Genomic DNA, 18,691 nt, shown 5'->3' with positions numbered 1-18,691 from the left:
AAGCCTTCTTGACCAGGTGACCCCCTATCCCCCACCCCCACTAATATCCAGGTGGGAGGGATCCCAGACTCTCATGCTCTCAGCGCCCTCCCCCGAACCCATGATCGGCCCCCTAACCGCCTACCCTGCGACCCCCCTATCGACCCCTCGACCCCCCACCCTCAACCCCCATCCCTGTAACTGTAGATACGCTGGACGGCAGGCCCTCCATCCATCGAATGGCGGGCCTTAGGGCTTGATTGGCCCAGGCGCCTCAAACCCCACCCACAGTTCGGGTAGAGGGGTGATCGCCATCACAGCAGGGGAGATGAGTCATCAGCTCAGCGGGCCCTTTTTCAGCACTTATACATGTTTTGACTTGGTCTAAGTCTAAGTCAAAACGTATAAGTGCCGACTAGGCAACCTGTCAAAATGTTTGGTTATACCTGCTGTACGCCTAGGTCTAGGTCGGCCCACCTCCTGCTCACCTCCTGCCCTTTCCCCTCCTCTAAAAACTACTCTTTTCGCTCTATGCGTTTAGAGGCAGGGGAAAGGCCTAAGCTGTTTTTAGATACGTATAAAACCAGCTTTGGTTATGGGTACTTGGACGATCAGGCTTTTTGATCGTCCAAGTACCCATTTAGGCCACTTTTTAGACGTTTTTTAAATTTTATTATTATGAGCCCTTACAATTTATGATTAGCGTTTTATCAAAATTTTAATAAACTTGGAAACTTGGCAAAGTAGTGAACTGGCCAAACAGAAGCGGTAACTTTAACTTATGTGGTAAATTTAATTTGCTTTTATGTTTCAATATTCATTTATAGAAAAATAGAAACATAATGTCAGATAAAGGCCAAATGTCCCATCCAGTCTGCCCAACTGCAGTAACCATTATCTCTTCCTCTCTCTAAGAGATCCCACGTACCTATCCCATGACTTCTTGAAATCAGACACAGTCTCTGTCTCCACCATCTCTGACAGGAGACTGTTCCACACATCTACCACCCTTTCGGTAAAAAAATATTTCCTTAGATTACTCCTGAGCCTATCACCTCTTAACTTCATCTTTTGCCTTCTCATTCCAAAGTTTCCTTTCAAATGAAAGACTCGACTTATGCACATTTACATCATGTAGGTATTTAATCATCTCTAAAAATTAGTAAATCATAGTGACAGTAAAACAACAAATTATGAAAATGTCACTCACCAGCAGTGGACTCAGTTTCTCAGATCCCTCATTCAATCTAAAAGGTGGAGAAAAAGCCTCAATTACTTTATCATGTAGCAATCATTGATGATTTTTAAGCTAGCGTTGTTTTTGTCATTAGCAAAAAACTCACACCAAAAAGAATGAAGGGATCTAGAGTGATTCAAAAACCCACTACTGTGCACAGTAAAAAGAGTATATTTTATAATTTATAATTTTTTATAATTAGTTTATCAAAAAAGCCCATTATTCCACAGGCACATCACAGAAATAGAAAGAGATGGATTTACTTCCGGGGGCAGTACTTCTAGTATGACATCATCAACCTGCCAAAAATCAAAATTGAGATTGAGTGATGTGCCTTTTTCTGAATTTCTGATCTTCTTTTGATTTTTTCAATTTTTTTAGTATGTTCTATTTTTTTGTAAGGATTTTGATTTTTGGCGAGTTGATAACATCATACCAGAAGTATTGCCTCCGAAAGTAAATCCGTCTCTTTCTATTTCTGCGATGTGCCGTTCTGTGCCCTTGTGCACATTAAAGCTTGAGTATTGTGAGCTTAAGTGTTGCCCAGATGGAAGCTGGAGTTGCTTTGTGAATCCCTGAAGAAACCATCAGACTGCCGTTGATAGAGCTGTAACCCTGAACGCCGTTGAAAAGAAGGTTTTTTGTTATTGGCGGAGTTGGTTAAGCAACAGCACATGTTCTGGCACCAGAGCTGTTTCTCTTTTTCTACCTTTCATCTGTTTTTTGCTTAGATGCCTTTAGAATAATGAGCTTTTTTGATAAACTAATTATAAAAAATTAAAAAAAAAATTAAAAATATACTATTTTTAATGTGCACAGTAGTGGGTTTTGAATCACTCTAGATCCCTTCATTCTTTTTGGTGTGAGTTATTTAAACATCTCTATCATATCTCCCTCTCCCACCTTTCCTCCAAAGTATACAGGTTGAGATCTTTAAGTCTGTCTCCATACACCTTATGAGGAAGACCATGCACCATTTTAGTAGCCTTCCTCTGGACCAAAACCATCCTTTTAATATATTTTTGAAGATGTGGCCTCCAGAAATGTACACAATATTCTAAAAGAGGTCTTACCAGAGTCTTATACAGAGGCATCAATACCTCTTTTGTTCCTAATGGCCATACCTCTCCCTATGTACCATAGCATCCTTCTAGCTTTCACCGTCACCTTTTCAACCTATTTGGCCACCTTAAGATCATCATATACAATCACACCCAAGTCCCACTCTTCTGTCGTGCACATAAGTTCTTTACCCCCTAAACCAGGGGTTGGCAACTCCGATCCTCTAGGGCCGGAATCCAGTCGGGTTTTCAGGATTTCCTCAATGAATATGCATGAGATCTATTTGCATGCACTGCTTTCAATGCATATTCATTGGGGAAATCCTGAAAACCTGACTGGATTCCAGCCCTCGAGGACCGGAGTGCCCACCCCTTCCCTAAACTGTACCAGTCACTCAGGTTTTTGCAGCCCAAATGCATTTCTTAGCATTAAATTTTAGCTGCCAAATTTCAGACCATTCTTCAAGCTTCACCATGTCTTTCTTCATGTTATTCACACCATCAGGTGTGTCTACTCTATTGCAGATTTTCATATAATCTGCAAAGAGGCAAATCTTCCCTGACAACCCTTCAGCAATATCGTTTATAAAAATGTTAAAAAGAATAGGCCCAAGAACAGAATCTTGAAGCACACCACTAGTAACATCCCTTTCCTCAGAGTGATCTCCATTGATCACTACCCTCTGTCGCCTTCCACTCAACCAGTTCCTAACCCATCCCAGTGGCATTCAGTTTATTTATTAGACGTCTTTATGGAACACTGTCAAAGGCTTTGCTAAAATCTATATACACCACATCTAGCTCACTCCCTCTATCCAATTCTCTGGTCACCCAGTCAAAGAAATTGATCAGATTTGTCTGACAAGACCTACCTGTAGTGAATCTATGTTGCCTTCGGTCCTATAATCCACAGGATTCTAGAAATTTCACCATTCTCTGTTTTAAAAGTGTTCCCATTAATTTGCTTATCACAGAAGTCAGACTCAGCAGCCTGTAATTCCCTACTTCTTCATTACTTCCACTTTTATGGAGAGGGACCACATCTGCCCTTCTCCAATCCTTCAGTACCACTTCCAACTCTAGAAACTCATTGAAAAGATCAGTCAGCGGAGCCACCAGAACTTCCCTAAGTTCCCTCACCACCCTTGGGTGTACACCATCTGGCCCCATTGTTTTGTCTACTTTTATTTTAGCTAGCTCCTCAGGAACACAACCCTCTGAATTGATCAGGGTCATATTTGTCTTCTGTGGTCCCCGCTCCCAGTGCTTCAGCCGTGAACACAGAACAGAAATATTTGTTAAGCAAGTCAGGCCTTTTCTTTATCAGCTTCTACATATTTCTCCCCTTCACCTTTGAGTCTCGCAATGCCACTTTTGCACTTCTTTCTATCACTGATATATCTAAAAAAATGTTTTGTCTCCCCATTTTACTGTATCAGCTAATTTTTTCTTCCATTTGTATCTTTGCTTTCCTGACTACTTGACCAGCCTCTCTTAACTTTTCCAGATATTTTTGCCTGTCTTCCTCTTTCTGCAATCTTTTGTAGTTTATGAAAGCTAACCTCTTATTCCTTACCTTCTCAGTTATTACTTTTGAGAACCAAAGCAGCCTTCTTTTTCTCTTATTTTTACTTACTTGCCTCACAAAAAGGTTTGTCGCTCTTACAATTACTCCTTTCAGTTTTCCCACTGCATTCCCACTCCTTCCAGCCATTCCCATCCAGACAATTACTTGACGTAATCCCCCATCCAAACAAAGTTAGGTTTTTTAAAGTCTAGAACCTTTGCTTTTGAATGAGCCCTCTCTATACCCATCTTAATATTAAACCATACCATGCAGTGATCACTGGATGCTAGATGATCACCCACTGTAACGTCAGAAACACTTTGCACGTCTGTATGCACTAAGTCCAGTATGACCCCTTCCCACATGGGTTCCATTACCTACTGTAAATGAATGTTGAAACATAAAACCAAAATACAATTTATTCATACATACATGTGCTTTCTGCAGATATTGGGTTTATGACCACTGATGCAGGCTGTATTGAGCTGAAACATGGCCCTTGTCGAGTCTTATACACATATCAATAAAGACTTTTCTTAAGAGCACTTCATTGGACTTAGTTTTCCTTGAATGTTACCCCAGTTGTCCTGTGGTATTTTTCCCCTATTTTTGGATTTTATACTTATCTAATACAGAAAATGCCTTTATTCATACTTTATCAAATTATTTATGAATAGAACCATTGTGCTTTCTTCCTCTTGCCTGTTCCTGTCTCTTAGACAGTTCCATGGACTCTTTCCAACCAAGGAATGCAGTACAGCAGAATCCACTGGCAACAGTGTTTTCACTTGTTATTCTGGCATAACATCCTGCCATTATCCAAGTCTTCTGCAAGGTCTCCATCTCTGCAGAATCAACATGCTATAAGCAACCACAGAAAGTCCAGTTTCAAGAAACAAGTGTTTAATCTTGTGTTTCAGTGTAACTGGGCTTACTTCTCTAGGCCTCGCAGGAATTTCTGTAATGCTTTTAAAAGTTTTCAATATCTCTCCTTTGAACTGAATATTCTTTTTGAAATGTATTGTAGGAAGAGGTCATTACACCCGAATGTACAGTCTCTCTGTTTTCACAGATCTCTGTTTCTGAAGAGTCTGACACCTAACTGCTTTAGAAATGTACTCATGGGAAAGATTAAAAATCATATTGGGAGAATCAATGCTTTAAAACAGGAGGATTCAGAAGCACATAGTGACAGAAATTTTTTTTTCATGCAAGGGCTAATCTTTAACGTGAGATCAAGACATGTACATCTTATGGTTGGAAAGGTGGCCACATGAACAGAAAGCCTCTTTCCCATGGCAGCTAGTGTAAACTTATCTCCCCTATGTCCCCCCCCCCTCATGAGCTCCATTCAGCTGGTAAGTTCCTCCTATCTGTGTCCTTCTCTTCCTCTGCCAACCCCAGACTCCGTCCCTTCTACCCCTATGCATGGAACAAGCTGCCCGAATCCCTACGATGGGCTCCATTTCTGGCAGTGTTCAAGGCCCAGTTAAAAGCCCACCTCTTCAAGACTGCTTTCGACTCCTAACTCCTCTCACTTCACCCATCCCCAACCCTATATGTCATGTATGGCTGTCCAGGTGAGATTGTAAGCTCTTCCAAGCAGGGACTGTCTATTAAATGTTGAAATGTACAGCACCGCATATGCCTTTCAGCACTATATAAGTGATAAATAGTAGTAAGCAGTTAGGAGAGTGATGTGAGGATGAAGGAAGAGGTGAAAATTAGGGCTAGAGGAGGGAAAATGGATGGGGAATGCAAAAAGGCATATGAACTGGAGCTAGACATGAAGGAGCTTGAACTGAAATAGAATTATGAGCTGGGGATGAAAGTTGTGAGTTGTGAGTTGGGGCTAGAAACAGGAGCATCAGCGGGTGCTGAAGGAGGAAGCATGAATGGGGGTTCGAGACAGGGGATGGAAGTTGAGTTCATAGAAGGAAAAGTGTAATCAGGAATTGGAAGAGGAAGGGTGAGTAAGGAGTGGGGACAATGGAAGATGTGGGGCCAAAGAAGGGAAAGGAAGTGACCTGGACCTGTAGAAGGGTGAGTGGAGAATGGAAGGAGGAGTCTGTGATGGGACTGCAGAAGGAAAGGTGAGTGCAAGACAGAAGCATGGTGGGTGGAACTAAAGAAGGAAAATGAATATGAAGGGGAAAATAAAAAATTAGGCAGACATTGACATTACTACTATTATTCATTTATATAGTGCTACCAGATTTATGCAGTGCTGTGCACATTATATGCAGGTACTTGTCGCTGGTGGGATCACAATCTTTTTTTGTATCTTGGACAATGGAAGGTTAAGTGACTTGTCCAAGGTCACAAGGAGCTGCAGTGGGAATCAAACCCAGTTTTGTCAAGATCAAAGTCTGTTGTACTAGCCACTAGGCTACTCCTCCACTTTGTTTATTACTCCTGTAATCATACACTATAAAATGTCAATAAAAATATATTGACAAAAAAAGAAAGAAACATAGCATGAGAGCAAGATAAGAATTGGAAAGAATACAGAGGAACAAACATATGGATGTGTGGAAAAGAGAAATATGGTATATGAGCAAAGAAAACAGATAAAGTAAAACAAAAAATGGGTGGAAAAGAGAAATATATGAGCAAAGAAAATAAAACAGATAAAGTAAAACAAAAAAAAAGGGATTAGGAAAACAATATCATAAAAAAGACCCTTGGGAAAGATAAGGGACTAAAACAGTTTTGGTAATTCCATCCCTCAGGACTGCAAAGAAACTTTGAGATTGATATCAACATTTACCCAGAAAGTGCAGTTGAATATTCCCTCTAACTGTAAAAATGGAAACCGGTTAGTTTGTGGGTGGTCTATGGATGGAATCAGGACTTAACTGGGTAAGAGCCAATATTCAGCCCTTAGGGGGCTAAATTAGCCTGCTAAAACGGACCACACACATAGCAGTCCTATCTTTGGCCCATTTAGCTGATTAAGGGCTGAATATCAGAACTTATCTGGTTAAGTGTCAGACGCCTGCATATACCCGGAGATTTAATGCTGGTGCCTGGACATGGCTTGGCATTGATTATATCCATTCTATACACAGAATGTCATTATATTTCTTATTTTATTTTATTATAATCTTATAAAATTACATCATTTCTTACATTTAATTACTAAAACAATTATGCTGCTACAAATACAAAGTGCAATTATGTGCAAAAACAAAAACAACAGAACTGAACTACAGCAGAAACCTCTAGAATGAATTCTGATTCTAACTCATTAAGAATGTAAACATTTTTCCTCAATTAACCATGATTTTAATAGTTAGTTGATTTGTATAGTTCATATAGTTCATCAGTTGATCTTTTTTTGAGTATTTCATCCAAAAATATATAATTTATGAATTCAATCCGGGAAAAATTATATATCAATTGGCATTTCTCTCTGTCTTTTCATCAACTGAAATCTTCTATGCTGCCGTGGCCAGGTAAATTAACTCAGTGCATATTTCCAAGTGTCCAAAATCCAATGGATAAAACAGTATTATGTTCACTTCATAGAGCGAACTTTATCTTCAGCTCTCATTAACCGCCATTTCAGTGTATTCGTCATCAGGGAGTTTAGATCGTGACTACTAAAATAATTATAACATTCATAAACTTACTGCTTTTCAAATTACACTTCACTATTTCAATTCATTTGCTATAATAAACCTAATCATCTAACTTTTCCACAAATAAATAAATCAATTTACCTCATAATTCTTCTAATACGTTTCTTCGGTTCAGCGTTCAAGCTAGGAAAATCAAGTGTGAGGGTAACCACCACAGAACTCCTTTTCAATATGGAGACTCCCGGTCATGTGACCACTGTGGACCTATCCACAACTGATATTTTTACAACCAGTTGAGGCTATTATCCAATGAAACCTAGCCCATTTTAGCGGGCCATTCAACTTCATGATTAAGGCCCCATGGTTCTACTGTGTGCCAATTAAAGGACTTATCTAAGGTAGAATATATTATATGATGGAACACTGTATGTATGCATAACCACCAAATTTGAAAGTGTAATAGCTGAAAAACATCATTCTATTAGTTCTTTCTCAAAGTATGGAGACCTGTTCAACTTTATTGTGACTTGGACCATTGACATAAAATTATCTCAATGTAATACCAATATACTATTTATAAAATATATTTAGAGTCACTTCGTGTCAGTTAATTATGTCGCATGGGATGCTCAGTATGATGCTCACTGGGAACTCTCTTCTATTATTTTCACGTATACTCTCAGCTGAAATTATATGTACTGGCCCTTCTGGATTTAGTTGACATGAGACACTGGTTGTATTGACTTATAAATAATACTATCTTCCCACTTATTAACTGTGATACGTATAACTAGTCTGTTTCATGTTTAAGCTATCTTTTGTATATTTGCATATATGTATATTTGCATATTTATAATTATTTGTATACTTTGTATATTTATTGTGAAAAATAAAATTTAAATAAAAAAAATAATAAATTTTTGCTCTTTATAAAATAGGAACTGAAATAAATCACCCCCATATGGCAAGGTTACTTTTATCAGTACTGTGTATCGCAATACATTTACTATATGCCTGGCTGTAATCCAATGTTTAGTTAGGGGAGCCTCCGTTTTCCTTGTTCTAATAGTGCTTAAATGTTCAGCGATTCTATTTTTAATTTGGCGTTGGGTATTACCTACATAATACAGACCACAAGGGCAAACTATAGCATACACTACCCCTTGAGTGGTACAATCTGTTCGAGATCGTAACTTAAATGTTTGTTGAGATCATGGTATTTTTATCTCTGTCACAAGGGGCGTGTCCTGGGTTCTCTTCCTCATTGAACTGGATTTTAAGTATCTCCCCCAGATTTCTAGCTCGTTTGTATGTAAATTTGGGATGTTCTGGTAAGTTTGGATGTAAGCCTAAAATATGCTAATATTGATTTATTACAACCTGTATTTGATGCACTTTAGTAGAATAGGGTAGTACACATGAGAGGATTTTGTGTCCGTGATTTTCCTTTCATATCCCACTGGCTATGTGTATATTTTGTCCCCTTATAAGCATTTTTTACTACCTGCAAAGGATATCCTCTTTAGTTAAATCATGACGCCAAACTTGTGGCATTATGCTTATAAGAATCTTGTGAAGTGCACAGCCTTTTTATCTGTGTGTATTGCCCTAATGGGATACTATCTTTCAGATTTTTAGGATGGTAACTCTTATAATATAAAAGAGTATTTTGATCTGTTTTTTTTCCCTAAATAGGTCTATTAGAAATCTGTTATCTTCCAATTTGATGGTTATATCTAAAAAATTAATTTGATATCTATCCCACACTTGATCAAATTTTATATTTTCATCTACTGCATTCAAAACATTGTAATAATTGATTTTCTGTCCCCCTGCCAAATTAGAATCACGCCAGTTTACAAGACAAAACAATCTAGTCCAAAATCCAAGTCAGGATTTTGATAAAAACACAATGAAGAGAAAAACCTCCATAAGATCCTCTTTCTCCTTTCCCTAAACCTTTTTTGTTTTCAGACTCCATAGGTAAAGTCAAGATTTGCTGCAACTCACAGTAACTTAAGAGACCTTTCAGAAAGCTACCAACCTCCAAATGACATGCAGATTTCCCAGTATAGCTTTTATCCCAGTATATTACAAAGAAACATAAAACCAGCGCAATAATCTTCACAGATCTGTGTGCTACACCTCGGTGAATTCCTTCTCCTCCTCTTGATCCCAAAAGGTGGATCCCTCATACTTCTCAATTTACATACTCTCTTCATCTCATGCTTCTGGTTAAATGTATAGTCCCTTTGGATTAGGCTGACAGAAAGGATCCTCTCTCTTTGGTCTATTCTTCTTGAGAATAAACTTCTTCCTCTTTTACTCTGGAACCATTGCTGTTAATGAGCTCAAATGTCTCTACTTGACTCCACTCATCATATGCCTTTCACAGAGTTTGTCCTATGTGCTTATGGAAGCTGTAGTTTGTCCTGACAACCATGATGAAATCAACCTCTCCCCATCAGTTTTCCTATGCCTAAGGTGATTTTTACTAAGGGCTTTTAGAATTCCAGACCCTGCTTGTAAGCTGAGCTCTGCCTGCTCATCACAAGATAAATGCAAGTTAATTACTGAAAGAAGTCTATTATCAAGGGAAAAAATCTATATGTGGCCAAACGGAAAAGGAAGACAAACACATTTTATTTAATGTGCAGCACAATACAAATGCTATAAATATAAAGGCAGTCTTTAGAAAGGTTGTGCAAAGTGAAACTGAGATGCCTAGATTGGAAATGTCAGTTTCCACTAGCATTTTGGAGCACAATTTGCCAGCATAGCACCTTTTCTAAATGGACATGTATGTACCATGTATGTACTGAAAATCAACTAACAAATACACGGATCGTTACTAACAATATCCAACCCACAAAATTGGCAATCAAAAAAGAAGAAAAGGGGGTATGAAGGATAATTAATACAAAAATTATTTTAAATTGATTTTATTTTGTGTATTTATTTTATACCTCAATTCTTATTTATAAAGCGATCTATTGTTACTAGTAAACCGCACCTACCCTATAAATCCTTATCTTGAGCATGCACTTTTACCCTAATGTATAAATAAATTAATTCATCAAATTTAAATTAATGTAATTTGATTTAAGAGGTTCAGTAGCGTACCTAGGGGGAGACGGGGGGGGGGGTGGTCCGCCCCGGGTGCACGCCCCAAGGGGGTGCACAGGAGAGAGCTGAGTGTTCTCCCTAGGGCCTTTCAGCTGGGCGGTCCGCCTGGGTAATTTAGATGACCGCTTAGCTAAATTCTGCTGCCTCCGCTGCTGCTCAACATACAAAAAAAAAAAAAAACCGGCTTGAAGATTTCACCTTAGCTCGTAGCAACTTATGCTCCGGGGCTTTAACGTGTGTGTGCCGGCTTCCCTTCGCTTCCCTCCAAAACCGGAAGTTATGTCCCGGGGGGGGGGAGGGAAGAGAAGGGAAGCCGGCACGCACATGTTAGATCCCCGAAGCATAAATTCGCTACGGGCTAAGGCGGGAGACAGGTCAGTGAAGCTTTCCATTTGCTCTTCTTGCTGCTGGGTCCTGCCTACTTTCAGTTTCCGTGAAGGCAGGACCCGGCAGCATTTCCCCCAATCGATTGTGATCTTGGGCCAATCAGCCTTCTTCTCCGACGGCAGAATTGACATCGGGGAGAGGAATGCTGGTAGTCCCGAAGTAGGGAGAGCTTAGGGAGCGGCGGCCAGCAGCTTTGGGGCCTGTTCTCCGATGGCAGTGACATTGGCAGTGGCAAGGAGAAAGAAAGTAAGAGGGCAGGAAGAGAAACAGAAAAAAAGAAAGGGGGCATGAAGAGAGAAAGAAAGAAAGGGCAGGAAGAGAGGAAGAAAAAGTTGGGAGGAGGGAAATGAGGTCAGGAGGAGAGGAAGCATACAGGCTGAAAGAAGGGAAGAAAGATTGGATGCACAGTCAGAAGAAGAAAGTGCAACCAGAGACTCATGAAATTATCAAAGGTAGGAAAAATGATTTTATTTTCAATTTAGTGATCAAAATGTATCCGTTTTGAGAATTAATATATGCTGTCTATATTTTGCACTATGGCCCCCTTTTACTAAACCGCAATAGCGTTTTTTAGCGCAGGGAGCCTATGAGCGTCGAGAGCAGCGTGGGGCATTCAGTGCAGCTCCCTGCGCTAAAAAACACTATCGTGGTTTAGTAAAAAGGGAGGGGGAATATTTGTCTATTTTTGTTTAGTTGTTACTGAGGTGATATTGCATAAAGTCATCTGCCTTGACCTCTTTGAAAACCCGCAGAATATAAATGATAATTAACATTTTCTCTGCGTACAGCGTGCTTTGTGTTTTTAAAATTTTATTGTTGGTAGATCATTTTGACTTGGCCACAAAGGTAAGGGGGAGGGAGGGAGGGAAGCTGCTGAAAGACATCTAGTAATCCTTGCAGGCTTGACTGTGCAGGGAATTATTTTTGTAAAATCATGTTTTGTTATGTGACTGGCATTATTTAGACTTTAATTTCTATGAATGAATAGAATGAAATTGCTTGTTTTTATGTGCGTGTGCTGAAGGATAGTGGAGAGAGAGTGGGCTGAGGACGCTGAAGGGAAATGGGGAAGAGAGAGTGGGGAGAAGACACTGATTTATAAATTGACAATTGTACAGAATATTATTTCTTTTTATACTTTAATATAAACAATTCAAGGCTTGTGTGGATGGAATCAGGTGGTTTGCGGGGATGGGGACCGAGCTTACGGGGATTAGTCCAATAAAATGGTATTTTTTTATTTCTCATTATTTGTTTTATTTTTATTTGTTAATTTGTAAAGTGGTGATTGTTATGTATCAATTTTTTCAAATTTACATCTACTGTCTTTATATTTTGCACTGTATTAGAGGACATGTGTTACTGTTTTTGTGGTGTTGCATTGTATCCAGGGTCTGGTTTCTTGGCGGTTCAGTTTAACTTTTGTCTACATATTTCTATTTTTAGTTTGTGATTATTCCATATTGGGCGAGGGTGTATCTCTGTTCTGTGTGTATGAAAAGAACATAGTTTTCAGTTGGCATTGACTACAAGATCAATTGACTGTGTGGGATCTGGCTTGTTTAGTTTTACAATGTATGTGTTGGTGTTCTAGTGCTCACTGCAGTGTTTAAGATGCTGCCTTTTCCTAGGTACACTATTGTTGTGCGATATGTGGATTGTTACTAAAAGTCATATTTTTCATATAGATGGGGGGGGGTCAAAAAATGATGGGCCCCGGGTGCCACATACCCTAGGTACGCCACTGAAGAGGTTGAAGCATCATAATGAATGCATTGTTCTCAGTAAAGAGACCTCCTGTAACTTAGATGTTATTTCAAGTCTTCATCCTGAATGCATGTGGTATAATCATTTACTTCGAACCTCCTTCCTACCTTTTAAAATTGTTATTTTTATTTATTTAGTCAATTGTTAAACAATCAGCTAATTAATTAAGAGTGCATAATTTAATTCCGTAACTTGAAATGACTTTGTTAAGCATATCAAAAATCTTTTATATATATACAGTGGTGCCTCGCATAACGAACGCCTCGCACAGCGAACGCTGCGCACAACGAACTTCATGTCTTGCTTCCTACAACGAACTTCGTTTCACACAACGAAGTCGCCCGAGCTGCATCCTTCCGCGCAGGCACTGCGCTTAACTGCCCTCTCTCCGCCTGGCTCCCTGTGCAGTGGCGGACCGTCGGCTCGCAGGGGCCCGGCGCCTACTGCTGATGCGTTGGGCGGGGGCGGAGGTACTCTCGCCGCTTCCCCGATGCTAGAAAAAAAAAAAAAATGAACAGTTAAGTCCCAGTTTTTGCCGCTGAGACTCTGCCCTCTCTCACTGTAAAATTAGACTCTACTTAGTCTGTCTTTAAATTTAAAAAATGTGTGTTGTTTTAAAAAACAATTATGTTTTTAGATGTATCTAAATAAAAATAATATGTCATCTTAGCATATTTTATGCTACAGAACGAATTATTTTTTTTAACATGTATTGTTATGGGAAAACGCGTTTCACATAACGAACTTTTCGCATAACAAACTTGCTCCTGGAACCAATTAAGTTCGTTGTGTGAGGCACCACTGTATATAGGTTTAAAACTTATCTAAAATTCAATTCAATTCATCCAAATTATCAAAAAATAAATTAAAGTGTATGAAAGAAATAAGAACAGCAATACTTATCTTTATGGCTTCCCGGCCAAAACCAACGTTGGTAGGTTGTGAATTACCCAACGCTCAAACTGTTCTAGAGCGTTTCAGCTATCAACTAGCCTTCATCGGGGGACAATGTGGTTGCTGTGCTGCATTTCTGTGCCGCTAAGGTCGAGAAACTACATAGGCTCAAGTATCATTCCCGCATTGAATATGACATCGAAGAGATAGGTCTTTAATTTTTTTCAGAACGTGAGGTAGTTCTGTTCTGGTCTGATTGCTGTTCGGAGGTTGTTCCACGTCTTTGTGCCAATGTACGTAAACATAGTATTGAAAACACGTTTGTATTTGAGGCCTTCTGTTGTGGGATAGTTCATCAGAAGCTTACTGCGATTTCTGGTCGAAGTGAACCATGACTAGAATACTTGCACTTTCTGGCATTTACCTAATAAAACTAGGCAGCTCTTTATAGAACTCCCCCTCCCCTTTAGTGTCTTCCTTGAGTAATGATCACAATTCTTTTCCCAGCAAGTGTCATTTACGCTGTCTCCATAGCATCCCCAACTGCAGCTGAACTAGAGATCAGTTGAGCTGGTTCTAGGATTCGTGTGGGGAACTTCTACAATGCACAGTGGAAAGCTGTCACCATAGCTCTCATTCTTTTATGTCTAAAATCAATCTTTAGACCCAGTGGCATACCTAGGGTATGTGGTACCCGGGGCCCATCATTTTTTGACACCCCCCCCCCCCCAATGTAAAAAAATATTTTTTGTAATGACCATGAAACGGAATAAATGGTCAGAATAGAAACAGGCAGTGAAAATTTTCTTATATTCCAAACATAACATAACATATTATGTCTGAATTGTCATGACATCAGAAATACATATGGAGTAGTTGCAGGTGATGCTTGGGACAGTTCTGATTGTGTTAGTTCGGTTTTATGTGTTTTTTGAATAGAAGGGTTTTTATTTCTTTTTGAAGGTTTTGCAGTCTGTGGTCGATGTCAATTGGTTGTAGAGTTGGGGGTCGAGTGTTGCAGCTCGAATGGCTAGGAGGTTGTCGAACAGTTTTTTTCTTTTGATGTTTTTGGTTGGAGGGTGTGTGAATGGTGTGTGAGTTCTCCTATGTCTGTTTGAAGTGGATTGAATTATTTAGCTGAAGAAATTAGTTACCCCCTCATCCCACACACATTAATTCTCTTCCATTTTTGTTCCCATTATAAAAAACACTGATAAGTTCCCAGAAAAAAAATACATTAAAATAAGAAGTGAAAACAAAGGCCCCTACAGATAAGAACATAACATAAGAATAGCCTAACTGGGTCAGACCAATGGTCCATCATGCCTAGTAGCCCATTCTCATGGTAGCCAATCCAGGACACTAATACCTGGTCAAAACCCAAAGAGTAGCAACATTCCATGCTACCGATCCAGGGCAAGCAGACACTTTCCCCATGTCTTAATAACAAATTATGGACTTTTCCTCCAGGAATTTGTCCAAATCTTTCTTAAAACCAGCTACACTATCTGCTTTTACCATAACTTCTGGCCACTTCATTTTTAAGTTTAGATCTTTCCTTTCAAACAGAGACCTTGCTAGATGTCAAATACAGCACAAGGTAACTTCACATGGACTTAGCTGTGCAGGAAATGTGAATCTCCTCATACACCCACCATATAGTGCAAAAATGTGCAAAGGTCTGTTTTTTTCTTTCGATCACTACATAGCCTAATGCCACACAAGCAGCACTGTTACAAACATATTCTGTAGGTCAATGCTAAGGATAACAAAGTTTCCTTCCTTGGACCAGAAGGAGATACTGATAAACCACTGGAAGAGATCCCAAAACAACACCCAAAGACCCACTCAGTGTGTGAATCAGTTGAGTGGAGTGGACTAACTGGGGAGTGGAAATGGGCCCGGAGTTTGCTCAGCAGAATTTCCCAGACCACCTCTTCCTCTCAACACATTGACACGCTGCCACCATCACCACTAGGAACACCTCACTGGGTAGGCCAGCTATGCTATAAACTTTATAAAACACATTATTATATTTTCTTATAAAGCACATATTTTAACTGAGCTCTCTGACATCCTCAGCCTTTCCATTCACAAAAATAGAAGGAAGAAAAGTTCCCATTTCCTGCTGTCTCATGTCCCCGGCCTATACAATATTTTTTTTCTGCAGACCCTTCAAAAGTCTGACCAAATCCTCGTTTCACTTGCATTATAAAGTACTGAGGATGCCATCTCTCCCCAATCCCAGGACCTAAAGTCTAAGACTGTAGCGCAAACTAATGCTGCCAGATTCAGGAAAAAAAATTTCGATTCGATTCAGCCTATTAAATTGGTTTTTCAATTCGATTTTCCTGCCCAGTTGGGTGATTTTTTTCAAAACTCCTGGTGGGTTTTATAGCTTTTTCACCCCCTTTGTCTTCTCCTAACCACACTGGTGGTGTAAATAAAATAAAGAAACAAAAAGGACTTTTCCTCTCTCTGTTAAATCCTAGCTCACGTTTGCAGTCCAACATCAGCTCTGTCAGGATACACATTTCAAATCTGACATATTATAATCACAAAACAGAAAATAAAATTAATTTTTCTACCTTTTGTTGTCTGTTTATATTTCAAATCTTGTTGGTCCAAGGCTCTGGTTTTCTTCTGATAACTTGCTTGCCAGGGTCTCCTTCTTTCTGCATGCTAACCATCCATCTGCCAACTCTGTCCTCCCTTTCCATTTCCCTTCCCTTCCCAGGAAGTCTAGTATCTTTCCTTTTTTTCATCTCCCTCCACAGATCCACCTTTTCTTAACTACCCTTTCATCCGGCATCTCTCCCTCCTTCCCCACCACCCCAGAGTCCACCATCTCTCCCTTTCTTTTCCTAATTACCCTCCTATCCAGTATCTCTATCACTCCTCCACACCATCCCTTGTGTCCAATTTCTCTCCCTTTCTGTTCCTTCCCTCCCTAAATCCCATGGTCCATCATCTCTCTCCCTCTCCTCTATTTTCAGACCCATTATTTCTCCCCTCCCTCCCCCAAAGTTTGGCATATGCACGTCTCTTTGAACACCCCCTTCCCTCCGTGTACTTCTAAACCAGGGTCCCCCCCAAAGGCCTGTCCCCCCTTAAAGGTCTGCCTGTCCCCCCTTGAAGGCCTGCACCCCCCTTGAAGGTCTGTCCCACCCCCTTGTAGGCCTGTCCCCCCCTTGTAGGCCTGCCTGCCTGTCCCCCCCTTGAAGGCCTGCACCCCATTGAAGGTCTGCACCACCCCCGAAGGCCTGTCCCACCCCCTTGTAGCTTGTCCCCCCCACTTGTAGGCCTGTCCCCCCTTGAAGGCCTGCCTGCCTGTCCCCCCTTGAAGGTCTGTCCCCCCCTTGAATGCCTACACCCCCTTGAAGGTCTGCACCCCCCCTGAAGGCCTGCACCCCCCCCGAAGGCCTGTCCCCTCCTTGAAGGCCTGCACCCCCTTGAAGGTCTGCACCCTCCCAAAGGCCTGCACCCCCCCCGAAGGCCTGTCCCCCCCTTGAAGGCCTGTCCCACCCCTTTGTAGGCCTGTCCCCCCCTTGTAGGCCTGTACCCCCCTTGTAGGCCTGCATGCCTTTCCCCCCCTTGAAGGCCTGTCCCCCCCCTTGAAGGCCTGCACCCCCTTGAAGGTCTGCACCCCCCCGAAGGCCTACACCCCCCGAAGGCCTGCACCCCCCCGAAGGCCTGTCCCCCCCTTGAAGGCCTGTCCCACCCCCTTGTAGGCCTGTTCCACCCCCTTGTAGGCCTGTCCCCCCTTGAAGGCCTGCCTGCCCCCCCTTGAAGGCCTGCTTGCCCCCCCTTGAAGGCCTGCCTGCCCCCCCTTGAAGGTCTGTCCCTCCCCCTTGAAGGCCTGCACCCCTTGAAGGTCTGCACACACCCCCGAAGGCCTGTCCCCCCCTTTGAAGGCCTGTCCCCCCTTCAAGGCCTGCCTGCCTGCCTGTCACCCCCCTCCCCCTTGAAAGCCTGCCTGCCTGCCCGCCCACCCCACCCTGAAGGCCTGATGCCCCGACCCATCCCGAAGGACCGCTCGCCCCCCTGGCCTCCCCGCACCACCTATGAAGCAGCCGCAGCATGATCGCGACGTCAGCGATCCCTGCGCTGCTTAGACGCTGCTTCCTGCGCCACGGTCCTGCCCCTCCTCTGACGTCAGAGGAGGGGCGGGACCGCGGCGCAGGAAGCAGCGCCCAAGCAGCTCAGGGATCGCTGATGTCGCGATCCTGCTGCAGCTGCTTCATAGGTGGTGCAGGAAGGTCAGTGGGGCGAGCGGTCCTTCGGGGGGGGGGGGACTGAACGGCAAGGCCAGGAGCACCCCCTCAGGGCTGGCACCCAGGGCGCACCGCCCCCCCCTTGGTACGCCATTGTTTAGACCTCAGTGTGGGGCTTGGATCTTGACCACCAGCTCACCCTCACCTAAATTAAGTTTTGGGCTAGCAAATTTGCTGTAATACTGTAGTAACTGGCCGCAAGTTTTTACTGTGCTCTGACTTTGTGATCCATTAGATAACATTGGGCAGAAAAAGAAGATATTTTGGCCCAGTTTCTATAAACAGCACCTAAAACTAGGTCTAAATAACAACACCTAAGTCCAGTTTAGACACCTACATATAAAACGTGCCCAAGCTCTGTCCTTAACCATGCCCATGTCTACCAGAAAATTAATTTTAAATTTAAGCTAATTATAAAGTTCTAATTGCCAATTATTGGCACTGATTAAACTTTTGAAATAATTAAATTAGGCGCCTAGATCAGCTAGGCACGCCAAGCTAGATTCCTAACTTTAGGACTCTTTTATAAAATCTAGGCCTTTGTACATATTTCAGTGGAAGAAGAAGACGATGCATTTGTACTATAGAAAGATTGGTTCTACTACTAAATAATTGATCATGTACATAATACTACAAGATGTCATATAGATAGCTTATGATTTGGTTGTGCAGAGTTGTGTAGGAAGGACTGCTAGCCCCTTTCTTTACTATTTTACATTTTTATAAACTGCCCCTTGATGTGTTTTTGACCTTAAAACATGGTATAAAAAACATTCACAAACCAGAAAAAGTGTGGGAAAGGGACACAGTCGACC

General features: G+C 41.4%; 1 long non-coding RNA gene across 1 annotated transcript in view; it reads right to left on the bottom strand.

Annotated features, from left to right (window-relative positions):
• The window catches only part of LOC117357109, a 180,745-nt gene that overhangs the window by 95,854 nt on the left and 66,200 nt on the right, over positions 1-18,691 (bottom strand). The window contains exon 2 of the long non-coding RNA XR_004538769.1: positions 1,190-1,226. This is a non-coding gene — a long non-coding RNA (uncharacterized LOC117357109). The remainder of the gene's footprint in view (positions 1-1,189; positions 1,227-18,691) is intronic.

Source organism: Geotrypetes seraphini, chromosome 3, assembly GCF_902459505.1.
Source record: "Geotrypetes seraphini chromosome 3, aGeoSer1.1, whole genome shotgun sequence".
Lineage (NCBI taxonomy): Eukaryota > Metazoa > Chordata > Amphibia > Gymnophiona > Dermophiidae > Geotrypetes > Geotrypetes seraphini.
The sequence above is the reverse complement of the archived record's forward strand: the minus strand, read 5'-3'. Positions and strand labels throughout refer to the sequence as shown.